The 14,104-nt window shown below is 44.7% G+C and overlaps 1 long non-coding RNA gene across 1 annotated transcript in view; it reads right to left on the minus strand.

The window, feature by feature from the left end:
- Positions 1–14,104, minus strand: part of LOC149440954 (uncharacterized) — a 40,389-nt gene that overhangs the window by 9,922 nt on the left and 16,363 nt on the right. Inside the window, exon 2 of the long non-coding RNA XR_016307460.1 lies at positions 351–575. This is a non-coding gene — a long non-coding RNA (uncharacterized LOC149440954). The remainder of the gene's footprint in view (positions 1–350; positions 576–14,104) is intronic.

The raw sequence follows: 14,104 nt of genomic DNA on the forward strand, positions 1-14,104 counted from the left end.
TAGTGTCATTTGCTTGTGTCCCCTGTAGTGCACTGTGGTTCCACCCCCCAACCCTTATGTTACTGCTGTGTACTATATTGATGTAAGAGTTGGCAGATGGACTATAAATATCAAATGCTGGAAAATCTGATGGAGGCTGTAGTGCTGGAAATGAGCAAAGGCCGGAGACTTAAACCACCTAAGGCAGTGATTGTCAACTGATGAACTTATAGGAGGCCTCAACTGCGGCCCCTGACATCACCCAAGGGCCACACATAACGTTCAGTATATGTATTGCTTGAGAATACTGTCAGAGACTGTAGACTTAATAGAAGGAAATGATGATCAGAGACTATAGATAATATACTCACTTCTTCGATGCCTTGTGTCTACTACTTTCCTTTCATTCCAGTGCTGCTACCTCCACAAGACGCTTTGGCATTTGAAACTTTTGTGAGTTTCATTTGCTTATGTCCCTTGTTGTGCGTTGTGGTTCCATCATCCAACCCAAATGTCACTGCTATGTACAGTATTGATGTAGCGGGTAGCAGATGGACTAGATGTATCCAATGCTGGAAAGTCTTGTGACTGCAGACCTAATAGAGAAAATGATGGTCAGAGACTATGGACATGCCATGTTTTAGGCTAGAGATATGCTATAGAAGACAATAAAAAAATGGTAACATGTTACATGCGGCTAGTAGAGATCACTGCTATTATCCTAATCCCACCACAGACTGCTGAAGTCTGAGGGCTGCACATCATATACCAAAGGTCTGCTTACAGATTGGGCACCAGGAACCTAAAGGATGGATATTATTATTATACAGGATTTATATAGCACCGACAGTGTGCTCAGCGCTGTACATTATAAAGGGAGACAGTACACGAGACAGTACAGTAACAATACGATTCAATACACGAGGGGTTCAAGGGCCCTGCTCCTTGGAGCTTACAATCTAGGAGGGAGGGGATAGTGGTACAGGAGGAAATAGCTGTGGGGGATGGAGTAATAGGAAGAGTGGAGGAGTTCAGTAATTAGCAGAGGGCGGGGTAGGCTTCCCTGAAGAGAGAGGTTTTCAGAGTGCGCCTAAAGGTGAGGAGAGTAGGTGACAGTCTGATGGATTGGGGTAGGGAGTTCCAGAGAATGGGGAAAGCCCTGGAGAAGTCCTGGAGACAGGCATGGGAGGAGGAGACCAGGGAACTAGAGAGTAGGAGGTCTTGTGAGGAACGGAGAGTACATTTTGGGTGGTATTTGGATATCATGTTGGTGATGTAGTTTGGGGCAGTATTATGAACAGCTTTATAAGTCATTGTTAGCATTTGGAATTTTATCCGTTGGGCAATCGGAAGCCAGTGGAGGGTTTGGCAGAGGGGGGTGGTGGATACAGAGTGGTTAGTAAGCTGGATGAGTCTGGCCGCAGCATTCAGGATAGACTGAAGCGGGGATAGCCTGCGGTGGGGTAAGCCGATGAGGAGGGAGTTACAGTAGTCAAGGCGTGATATAATGAGGGAGTGAATGAGTTGCTTAGTGGTTTCCGGGGTTAGGAACAGACATATTTTGGAGATGAAGTCTACATGAGTTTGCCAGCGAATGGACTTGGGACTGGAAGGACAGATTGGAGTCTAGGATGACACCAAGTACTCTGGCTTGAGGGGAGGGACTGATAGTGGTGCTGTTAGTCTTGATGTCTTGATGTCGGGGGGGCGCGGGCTGGGGGAAGACTAGGAGCTTGATTTTAGACAGATTTAGTTTGAGGAAGTGAAGTTACATCCAGTCCGATATGTCGCTCAGTAGGTGTGTGATTCGGGCGGAGACTGAAGTGGTGAGGTGAGGGGTAGAGAGATAGATTTGTGTGTCGTCGGCATAGAGATGTTAGTTGAAGCCGTGAGAGTGTATCAATTGGCCCAGGGAGGAGGTGTAGATGGAGAAGAGAAGGGGTCCTTTGACAGAACCTTGAGGGACCCCAACAGAGAGGGGGAGTGAAGAGGAGGTGGCAGCGTTATAGGTAACACTGAAGGAGCGTTGTGATAGATAGGAAGAGAGCCAGGAGAGAGCGGAGTCTCTGAGGCCAAGAGAGTGTAGTTGTATGAGGAGGAGGGGGTGGTCAACCGTGTCAAAAGCCGCAGAGATATAATAGGTCTTCTTTTGCAGAGTCCTGTCATTTGAATATCTTTAGGTAGCTGATTGTGTCTCTTTTAATGTGACTGGTGCCCAAATTGGCTAACAATGAAACAAAGAAGGGAAAAGAGCCAAAATTTTCCAGAAGTAGTTGGCACTACTTCAGCTGTCTAAATTCCCAAGATCTCCTAGTTATTTTGACACACTGAATGTCACCTCTACCTATTATTTTTTCCATGATAGGCTATGTTTGAATGTTTGACCATTTACCATTAACGATAGGCTTGTTTCAAGATACATTTTGAAACTCTAAGAAAGTGTGGAAGTTCCCGGACACCCCATGCAAGGTATTACACAAGGTTTTTTTTGCTAGGAATAAAAGAACTTATTACTATTTAAATAATATGTTTTTATTTAACTTAAGCTACCTCAATATGGTTTCTATTATTCCTATTTTTTTTTTTTTTTAAAATGGAATACTGAGGGAATTAAAGAATTGCGTTCGCATTCTAGCTTATTAGCAGATAAAGGTTATTGCATAAATTACTGTTCTGTGGACACGTTTAAAGGCTCTTTTTTTTTTTTCCTGGAGAATTAGTGAACAAAAAAAAAGGGCTCGTTCAACCAATGAGTAAAAATAAAAATCCACAAAACGGAAAAAGCAAATGTAATTAGTCAAACCTTGACTCCAGCGATAAATCATAAAGTATTATACATTTTTAACTGTGGAAACGCTCGTAGGCAAGACCCATAAAACAATAATTCACAGGTTACTTTATCTGCTTAAGTTATTGATTTCTCTTAACTGTTTATTTCCAAAATAAAGAAAAAACAAAACGTCTTGAGGAATTAAGTAGAATTAGCACTAGGTAAAAAGAATGTAAGACAATAAATCTTGCCTAACTTTTTTTTTCTTTACTGTTAAGGAGCAGAGAGCGATAGGCCTGTACAAGAGTGCTCCTGTACTTTGCAGCTGCTCAGGTAAAAAGAAAATACAATTAGTTACTAAAAAGAAAAACACACTTTGAAGTGGAGACTTTCTAGGTACAAAAGTACACAATACCCCCAGTCATGAGGGATTTCATTCAAAATAATGGATTCCTAAAATGACTGACCGTGGAAGAGTAACAACAGAAAAGATAGTCCATTGAATTTTAATTTTCTTTATTTCTTTTTGTTTAACCTTTTTATATGAGTATATATATATATATATATATATATATATATATATATATATATATTTATTATCCCAAGAATTTTTAAATTCACTTACTGTTGACCAGGGGCGGACTGACAACTCATGGGGCCCCTGGGCAATAGGGGATCATGGGGCCCCTGTGTCCTTGCCCAAACTCAAAAAAGCCTATGAAAAAGGTACCAGGGGCATCTCATGGGGCCCCCTACTGACCCCGGGTCCTCGGGCAGCGCTCGAGTTTCCAAATGGTCAGTCTGCCCCTGCTGTTGACTGACTCATTACCTCTGCTGGAAATCTAATCCAAGTATCCACTACTCCTACCTCCTGAAATACTACCTTTTAAGGTTCATTTTGAACTTTCCTTCTGTCCCTGTGTCCTTGATCTTAGCTTCATGTCGAAATGACTGCCATCCTGAACCTTATTCACACCCTATATTACATTTAAAGATTTAATTCATGCTCCCCTCTTTCCATTGTTTCTTTGAGGCTTTATATATTAAGTTCCTTGAGTCTCTCCTTGTTTTTTTTGTTGCCTGTCTCTGGTCTCGACTTTCATAAATAGTATTGGGTCCAAGGCTCCTGTTGTCTAAAACAGCAGTCTCCAAACTATGGTTCACGGGCCAGATATGGCCCTTTACTTGCCTTTATACAGCCCCCGGGGCATCATTCCTACCGTTGATATGAGGCACCATTACTTCCACTGACACCAACAGTGGGGCATAATTCCTCCCACTCCCACCATTGGTGAGGCGCTATTATTTCCACCAATAACAATAATGGGACATAACTTCTCCCCTTTATTCCAATGATGGGGCACTATTCCTACCGCTGATTCCAACGATGCGACTCTATTCTTCCCACTGACACTGATGATGAAACACTATTTCTCCAATTATGGGGCACTATTCCTTCCACTGATACCAATGATAGGGCACTATTCCTCCCACTGATACCAATGATGGGTCACTATTCCTCCCACTGACACCAATCATGGGGCACTATTCCTCCCACTGACACCAATGATGGGACACTATTCCTCCCACTGATACCAATGATGGGACACTATTTCTCTCACTGACACCAATGATGGGGCACTATTCCTCCCACTGACACCAATGATGGGGCACTATTCCTACCACTGACACCAATGATGGGGCACTATTTCTCTCACTGATACCAAAGATGAAGAATTACTGCTTCCGCTAATACTAATGATGGGGCAGTATTTCTGTTCCCTTCGATCATAGACGCCATGTCATTTTCTTACTCCCGCTGACCAACAAGCCTGGGGCATTGTTACTCCCGCTTACACCAAGGCATTTTCTACTCCCACTGATTACAGTCCTGCCCCCCTAAAGTCCAAAGGAATACAAACTGGCTCTTTGTTTAGAAAGTTTGGAGACCCCTGTTCTAGAGTTCCCTCCAGGAACCTGTAACTAAGGACTGCCAATCATAAGTGGCCTTGGCTGCTTAAAATTGATGGTCCACAGCAACATCTTCCTGGTGGGACAGCTCAAGTGGGTTAGGACTAGGATCCAAAAGCACCTAAGCTCATCCCTGCTGATAAGGCTTTTACAATAAACAATGGACCCATTCTCTAGTATTATTATAGCCCAAATGAATAAATGATGCATGGAAAACTCTTCCAGTAGAGGTAGCAAGTCATTCGAGAATTGGACTTGTATACACTGGCGGCAGTGATACAATTGATACCAATGATGGGGCACTATTCCTCCCACTGATACCAATGCTGGGACACTATTCCTCCCACTGATATCAATGATGGGGCACTATTTCTTTCACTGACACCAATGATGGGGCACTGTTCCTCCTACTGATACCAATGATGGGGCACTGTTCCTCCTACTGATACCAATGATGGGGCACTATTCCTCTCACTGACACCAATGATGGGGCACTATTCCTCCCACTGACACCAATGATGGGGCACTATTCCTCCCACTGATACCAAAGATGAAGAATTACTGCTTCCGCTAATACTAATGATGGGGCACTATTTCTGTTCCCTTCGATCATAGACGCCATGTAATTTTCTTACTCCCACTGACCAACAAGCCTGGGGCATTGTTACTCCCGCTTACACCAAGGCATTTTCTACTCTCACTTATTACAGTCCTGCCCCCCTAAAGTCCAAAGAAATACAAACTGGCTCTTTGTTTAGAAAGTTTGGAGACCCCTGTTCTAGAGTCAACTAATTATTATATACTTAACCATCCCCAACCACTAATGAAACCTAATTATTGTGACTACTATAGATGTATTCAGTTATGTTGTTGTGACTCACTGATGAGTATGGATTAGGTGCGTTTGGATCTGAACCCGCCTGAGTTATCCCTCCAGGAACCTGTCACTAAGGACTGCCAATCATAGGTGGCCTTGGCTGCTTAAAATTGATGGTCCACAGCGACATCTTCCTGGTGGGACAGCTCAAGTGGGTTAGGACTAGGATCCAAAAGCACCTAAGCTCATCCCTGCTGATAAGGCTTTTACAATAAACAATGGACCCATTCTCTAGTATTAATATAACCCAAACGAGTAAATGATGCATGGAAAACTCTTCCAGTAGAGGTAGCCAATCGAGACTGGCGACAGTCTCTACCATCATTCTGAAAAGCAATCCATGGCGGTAGAGCAGCGGCTTCCAGGCATTTCAGAGGTAATACTGCTGCCTCGTAAATGCCAGTTTTGTTGTTTGTTTTTTCTTTTTGAGCCTAAGGGGGCTTTGCATTTACATTCTGTGGCTCACCTGTTGGCCCGTTGCGGCATGGTCCCATTGACTTAAATGGGTGAGTCTGACAAGAGGTGCTGTAAATCCTCAGGACAAAAAGTGCTACAGAAATATTACCGTATTTTTCGCTCCATAAGACGCACTTTTTTCCCCCCAAAAAAGGGGGGAAAATGTTAGTGCGTCTTATGGAGCGAATATAAAGCGGCCGGTCCGGTATTTTTGCGGCCACCATGTCAGAAAACCGGGACGGCCGCTCAGCTGTTCTCTCCTGCAGGGCCTTACCTGTTCCTCGCTCCAGCGCTGCACAGTCTTCCCGCGGCGGCTTCTGTGACAGCCGGGTGCCCACTGCGCATGTGCTGCGCTTTGTGAATGATCCGGTGTCTTCTGCGACACGTGACAGGTCCCAGAAGGCGCCGGGCCATTCACAAAGCGCAGCGCTTCTCGCGCATGCGCAGTGGGCACCCGGCTGTCACAGAAGCCGGCCCGGGAAGAAGAGGGAAGGCAACTCCGCGGAAGTGGGAGCGGGTACCTGTCAAATTCAGGTACCCGCTCCCCCTCCTTCCCAAAAGGACAGCATTCTCTGGTCATTCCCTGCACTGTCTGCAGTCTCTGGTCATTCCCTGCACTGTCTGCAGTCTCTGGTCATTCCCTGTACTGTCCGCAGTCTCTGGTCATCCCCTGCACTGTGTCCGCGGTCTCTGGTCATCTCCTGCACTGTGTCCGCGGTCTCTGGTCATCTCCTGTACTGTGTCCGCGGTCTCTGGTCATCTCCTGTACTGTGTCCGCAGTCTCTGGTGATCTACTGCACTGTGTCCGCAGTCTCTGGTGATCTCCTGTACTGTGTCCGCAGTCTCTGGTCATCCCCTGCACTGTGTCCGCAGTCTCTGGTCATCTCCTGCACTGTGTCCGCGGTCTCTGGTCATCTCCTGCACTATGTCCGCAGTCTCTGGTCATCTCCTGTACTGTGTCCGCAGTCTCTGGTCATCTCCTGCACTGTGTCCGCGGTCTCTGGTCATCTCCTGTACTGTGTCCGCAGTCTCTGGTCATCTCCTTTACTGTGTCCGCAGTCTCTGGTCATCTCCTGTACTGTGTCCGCAGTCTCTGGTCATCTCCTGTACTGTGTCCGCAGTCTCTGGTCATCCCCTGTACTATGTCCGCAGTCTCTGGTCATCTCCTGTACTGTGTCCGCAGTCTCTTGGTCATCCCCTGTACTGTGTCTGCAGTCCATTGGTTCAGAATATTTTTTTTTCTCTTGTTTTTCACCTCTAAAACCTAGGTGCGTCTTATGGTCAGGTGCGTCTTATGGAGCGAAAAATACGGTAATTCATAAATAATAATAATAATTAAAAAAATCAAATTAGTTCATTGCAACACGCTGCTCTCTGATCTTTGCTGCATTGAGTTAGGCAAGGGATCTCCAATCCATCACTCCGAACTTTGCTAAAACTCTTTCTGAAAAGTTCCAATGCCATAACTCTCCTCCCCCCTTCCCTTTCCAAGATATGCTAAGGGCATCCATCTGTGCGTGTTTAAGGCTTGTCATCTCTGTTTAATGCGGAATATATTTTATTGTCTTCCTGTAAGGAGCAACATTGAATCTTTTTGATGAAATATAAAGGCTTCTAGAGCCACAAGTAACAATACATATCTGTGATTTAAAGATTGGAACAGACCAGTGATTGATACTTGCCTGAAATCATTATTTTTTTTTTTTTTACACTTCACATACATATGTATTCCAAAGCAGATGTAAGGATTCTAATCGCCCATGGCAGGCCAAAGGGAGTTTAGCGATGTCATTGGCCCTGTTCCCTGGTGACAGCAAGTATTCATATATGGGGATAATCAGCATTTTAGCATGCATTTCCATCCTCCTCCCGTGATAAGGAAAACACTTCCATATGGATTACAGAGAAGTCTTGGCAGGGTCTTAGCATGACGGTTAAAGGCCAACATTTTGTATTTATTTATTTATTTATTTGACATGGAAAGCAGAGTTATGTGATGGATAATATTGAATATATAAGTTTACATGTAAAGTTAAAGTGTATATATATATATAATGTAAGGGAGGCAGGATCCACTGGTAATAGAAGCAGCAATCTATACACAGAACAGGGAAACTCAGGATCAAGCCAGGCAGGTTTGTCCTGTACTTTTGTTCAGCAAGGCAGTAAAAAAACGTGCACATGCGATCAAATACCACCAAAAGAAAGCTCGTAAATTTCATTTGGTTGCAGCGTTGCATGACCGCGCAATTGTCAGTTAAAGTAACGCAGCGCCGTAACGCAAAAAAAATGGCCTGGTTAGGAAAGGGGGATAAATCCTCAGGAGGGCAAGTGGTTAAATTAGCAGCACATTGGTTGATTTCCAAAGCCCAGTTTCTGGAGTCTTCCTTGAAATTGCACGTCTATAACATTTTCAGCACGTTGGTTGATTTCCAAAGCCTAGTTTCTAGAATCTTCCTTGAAATTGCCCATCTATACCATTTTCAGCACATTGGTTGATTTCCAAAGCCCAGTTGCTGGAGTCTTCCTTGAAATTGCCCATCTATACCAGGGGTGGACTGACCATTTGGAAACTCAGGCACTGCCCGAGGGCCCAGGGTCAGTAGGGGACCCCATGAGATGCCCCTGGTACCTTTTTCATAGGTGTTTTTGAGTTTAGGCAAGGACACAGGAGCCCCATGATCCCCTATTGCCCGGGGGCCCCATGAGTTGTCAGTACGCCCCTGGTCTATACCATTTTCAGCACATTGGTTGATTATCAAAGCCCAGTTTCTGCAATCTTCCTTCAAATTGTCCGTCTATACCATTTTCAGCACATTGGTTGATTTCCAAGGCCCAGTTTCTGGAATCTTCCTTGAAATTCCCGTTTATACCATTTTCAGCACATTGGTCGATTTCCAAAGCCCAGTTTCTGGAATCTTCCTTGAAATTGCCCGTCTATACCATTTTCAGCACATTGGTCGATTTCCAAAGCCCAGTTTTTACAATCTTCCTTGAAATTGCCTGTCTATACCATTTTCAGCACATTGGCCGATTTCCAAGGCCCAGTTTCTGGAATTTTCTTTGAAATTGCCCATCTATACCATTTTCAGCACATTGGTTGATTTCCAAAGCCCAATTGCTGGAGTCTTCCTTAAAATTGCCCATCTATACCAGGGGCGGACTGACCATTTGGAAATTCTTCCATGAAATTGCCCGCCTATACCATTTTCGGCACATTGGTCGATTTCCAAAGCCCAGTTTCTGGAATCTTCCTTGAAATTGCCCATCTATACCATTTTCGGCACATTGGTCGATTTCCAAAGCCCAGTTTCTGGAATCTTCCTTGAAATTGCCCGCCTATACCATTTTCGGCACATTGGTCGATTTCCAAAGCCCAGTTTCTGGAATCTTCCTTGAAATTGCCCGCCTATACCATTTTCAGCACACTGGTCGATTTCCAAAGCCCAGTTTCTGGAATCTTCCTTGAAATTGCCCATCTATACCATTTTCGGCACATTGGTCGATTTCCAAAGCCCAGTTTCTGGAATCTTCCTTGAAATTGCCCGCCTATACCATTTTCGGCACATTGGTCGATTTCCAAAGCCCAGTTTCTGGAATCTTCCTTGAAATTGCCCGCCTATACCATTTTCGGCACATTGGTCGATTTCCAAAGCCCAGTTTCTGGAATCTTCCTTGAAATTGCCCGTCTATACCATTTTCAGCACATCGGTCGATTTCCAAAGCCCAGTTTCTGGAATCTTCCTTGAAATTGCCCGTCTATATCATTGAAATTGCCCGCCTATACCATTTTCAGTACATCGGTCGATTTCCAAAGCCCAGTTTCTGGAATCTTCCTTGAAATTGCCCGTCTATATCATTTTCAGCACATTGGTTGATTTCCAAAGCCCAGTTTCTGGAATCTTCCTTGAAATTGCCCGTCTATATCATTGAAATTGCCCGCCTATACCATTTTCAGCACATCGGTCGATTTCCAAAGCCCAGTTTCTGGAATCTTCCTTGAAATTGCCCATCTATACCATTTTCAGCTTTCTGAAGTCCTACTTTACAGCACAGTTCCCACAACAGCACCCTATATTCCAGATGAGGCCGCAATATATTCTATTGTATTGTGAAGGACTATGCAATATATGATGTATAAACCTGGAATGATAATAATGGTGATGGTAATAATACTAATATTTTTATTATACGCTATATTCGACTTGTGTGTGTAGTTTGAAGTGCAGTCACACTATTTTAAACCCTGTTGTAGAGGAGTTACCTTCATTTAACCCTGGGTGGAAAAATTGTAATAACAATATATGTGATATTTTCCCCCTGTGGAAATTGCACTGCTTGCGGCAAATCACCATTGCTGAAAATTGCCCTCGTTTTCACAGTACGCACGATCAGGGAAAAAAAAAAATCATATATTATTATGGGTGAACGCCATGGTGACCTGCGTGCCGGGAATGGGCTGTAATTTTTGTGCCGGTTACAGTGAATTTCAATTTAAAGCTGGATTCCAGGCAGCTATAACGTATATAAATTAGTGCAGCTCGGTATTTATTAATCCATCATTACATGTAGTTTTTTATAATGCGACTTTGAGTATCCAAATGTGACATCCATCATCCATCAATGCAATTCCTGTACAGCAGACCTCAAACTGGGGAAAGGAGAAGCAGCACTAGGAGCTGGTCAGTGCTGCAAGGCCAAATAGGAGCATGCGGATAGGAGGGAAGGAGGACAGAGAGACAACTTCATCAGGCTGCTTCTACTTTTACTGTCCAGTTACAGGATGAGATCGATAAGTAGGACCTTTCATATTTTTTTTCCTGATGGTGGTGGTGGGTGGGGGGTCAGTCTGTGGTACTTGAAGGAAAACTAGCTCCCAGTGGGAGGGACTTAAAACCTGTTCCTACTCACTGTGTACATGGTAACATATGGTACAGTCTTGTGCCCAAAAAATATTATTTTATTATAATGCCACAAGCAAGAGTCTAATTGGGATCATGCATGCATAATGCACAGAATGCAGGGGTCAGGGGTGTGAAATGGAGATTGCAGCAGTCAGTAACATGCAGGCATCAGAAGTGCAAAATGCACAGAGAGCAGGGCTCAGTAATGCAAAGAGTGCAGGGGTCAGTAATGCACAGTGCACAGGGATCAGAAGTACAAAATGCACAGAGTGCAGGGGTCAGGAATGTATAATGCACAGAGTGTAGGGGTCAGAAATGCAAAGAGCTCAGGGGTCAGGAGTGCGAAACGCAAAGAGTGCAGGGGTCAGTAATACAGAGTGCAGGGGTCAGGAGCGCATAATGCACAGAAGGCAGGGGTCAGTAAGGCATAGAGTGCAGGAGCCAGAAGTGTATAATGCATAGCGTGCAGGGGCCAGAAGTGTATAATGCACAGATTGCAGGAGTTAGTAATGCACAAAGTGTAGGGGTCAGGAGTGTATAATGCATAGAGTGCAGGGGTCAGTAATACACAGAGTGCAGACATCACGAGTGCATAGTGCACAGAGGGCAGGTGACAGTAATGCAGGGGGTGTCTAATGCACTGAGTTCAGGTGTCCAGAGTGCAAAATGCACAGAGTACAGGGCTCAGTAATACAAAGAATGCAGGGGTCAAGAGTGTGAAACACACAGCACAGGGGTCAGTAATGCACAGAGCTTAAGGATCAGAAGTGCGAAATTCACAGAATGCAGGGGGCCAGGAGTGTATAATGCACAGAGTGCAAGGGTCAGTAATACACAGAATGCCAGGAGTCAAGAGTGTGTAATGCAAAGAGTGCAGGGGCCAGGGTTATGTGACGAACAGAGTGCAGGGGCCAGGGGTATGTGACGAACAGAGTGCAGGGGCCAGGGGTATGTGACGAACAGAGTGCAGGGGCCAGGGGTATGTGACGAACAGAGTGCAGGGGTCAGAAGTGCCAAATGCACAGCGTGCAGGGCTCAGTAATGCACAGACTGCAGGGGACAGTAATGTACTGAGTTCAGGAGCCAGGGGTGTGTAACTCACAGAGTGCAGGGGTGAGTAATGTGCAGAGCGCAGTAATACACAGAGTGCAGAATAGAGGAATACTTAATGCACAGAATGCAGGTATCAGTAATGCACAGGGGGGTCATGAGTGTGTAATGCACAGGTCAGTAGACAGAGTACAACAAAAAATTACCTCCTGACCCAAGCCGAAATCTCCCCAGTATATCTTTCCCCCCAAACTAGTATTGTAACAGAACCGACCCTGTCTGCGCTTGGGTACTTTCGTTAGAGTACCACTTCCCCATCCGAAACACCGACAACAGACACCACCGATGACCATACAAGACTAGACGACACCAGTCTGTCTGAACATGGAACTCTTTATTTGAAACTCGAACTGGCTTTTTATACACTCGGGACAATTCCCCCTCCCTGCATAATGACTCAGGGTGGTTCAATCTACACTTAGCAACAAGATACACAGGTATTCAAATTTCACACCAGCAGACAGTCCCATCAGTAGGGAGGACTGCTAGAGACACCCCCCACCACTAAGCTAATACACATAGACACATACATCCCATAATAGTTTACTCCCAAGCAAGACACACAATAGAACAATGGGATGCAACCACATGACATTAAACAATCAACAACCCCCCACCCCAATATTAGGACAGGTCACCCTGTACCCCTAACAGGAACAGGGTGACATACACATAAGAGGAATATGGGGAGCTGAGACAGGGGTCTCCCTACCTCTCCGAAATGAGCTGTGTTCCATGGGACCCCCCCTAAAGTGACTCCCGTCACAAGTATGTTCTTGACGAAGGAGGGGTGTAGGCTGTCCAACATCCACAGAAGTCGACAGAATGTTTATGGAGATGACACCATTGAGAAGAATCACCAATAACAAGACATTGCTCTTGTCAATGGTGTCATCTCCACAAACATTCTGTAGACTTTCATGGACGTCGGACAGCTTGCACCCCTTCTTCGTCAAGAATGTAAAGACAGCACGTTGCTTCTGCTTGCAATCCATTATTTACCTGCAATGAAAAAAGAGAAGACGACTTACTAGAGAGGAAGGGTTACTCTACCAACATGTGAAATTTGAACGACCCATGGAAGGACTTATGGAAGTTAATAAAAAACCGTTCTGCCTACGTTTGCATTACTTTTGCAAGTACAGCTCTCATATTATTTCCTGAAGTCAGACGATCAACATGAGGGTGAGACACGGGGGGCGGCAATGACAGCCTATGTAAAGTTCTTGGTAGAGGTTTCTATTAACAATACGAGATTGATCTGGAAGAATGGGTTTTATTGGCCTCCCCATCCACCAGCATATAAAATCCTTCACAGATAAACAGGATATTGTGCCTCAGATACAACCCGGCTTGATTATTCTCCCTCCTTCCATGCACGGCTCCGATCTTCATGTTTCTCCGGAGAGACGTAGAAAAGTTATCTGTAGGTTTTAGCTTTAATGGGTTTGTTTTATGGCTCGCCAAAAATAAACTTCTCCATGAACTATTGAGGGCCCAAATGCTTTTCTCACCATATGAAAAATGGATAAGATATTCCTGGGGAAAAAAAATGAAAAAAGGTGCCAGAAATGAAGAAATTCTGCAGAGAATTCTCCGGGTAAAAAAAAAAAAAATTAAAGAAAATCCTGTATTTATTAGGTTACAGTGTCTCGTTTCCCTCGCGCCCGGTGCACTTAAGAGTTTGCCGCGTGGCGCAGGGTTTTAAAAAGTGCATACATCCAGGGATGGCGAGATACTACGGGGAAGAGACAGCGGATAAAATGATTATTAATAGGTTTTGCTGTGTATTTTATGTTTGGTTGTGTACATTATACTTGTCACTTGGAGGAGTCAATGATGGAGAAGGATCTGGGTGTTCTTGTAGGTCATAGGCAACAACCAGGGGCGGACTGACAACTCATGGGGCCCCCGGGCAATAGGGGATCATGGGGCCCCTGTGTCCTTGCCCAAACTCAAAAAAGCCTATGACCAGAGACTGCGGACACATTACAGGAGATGACCAGAGACTGCAGACATTACAGGAGATGACCAGAG

The sequence above is a fragment of the Staurois parvus genome, unplaced genomic scaffold, assembly GCF_062004578.1.
Source record: "Staurois parvus isolate SC_StPar_1 unplaced genomic scaffold, SC_StPar_1.0 ptg001044l, whole genome shotgun sequence".
Lineage (NCBI taxonomy): Eukaryota > Metazoa > Chordata > Amphibia > Anura > Ranidae > Staurois > Staurois parvus.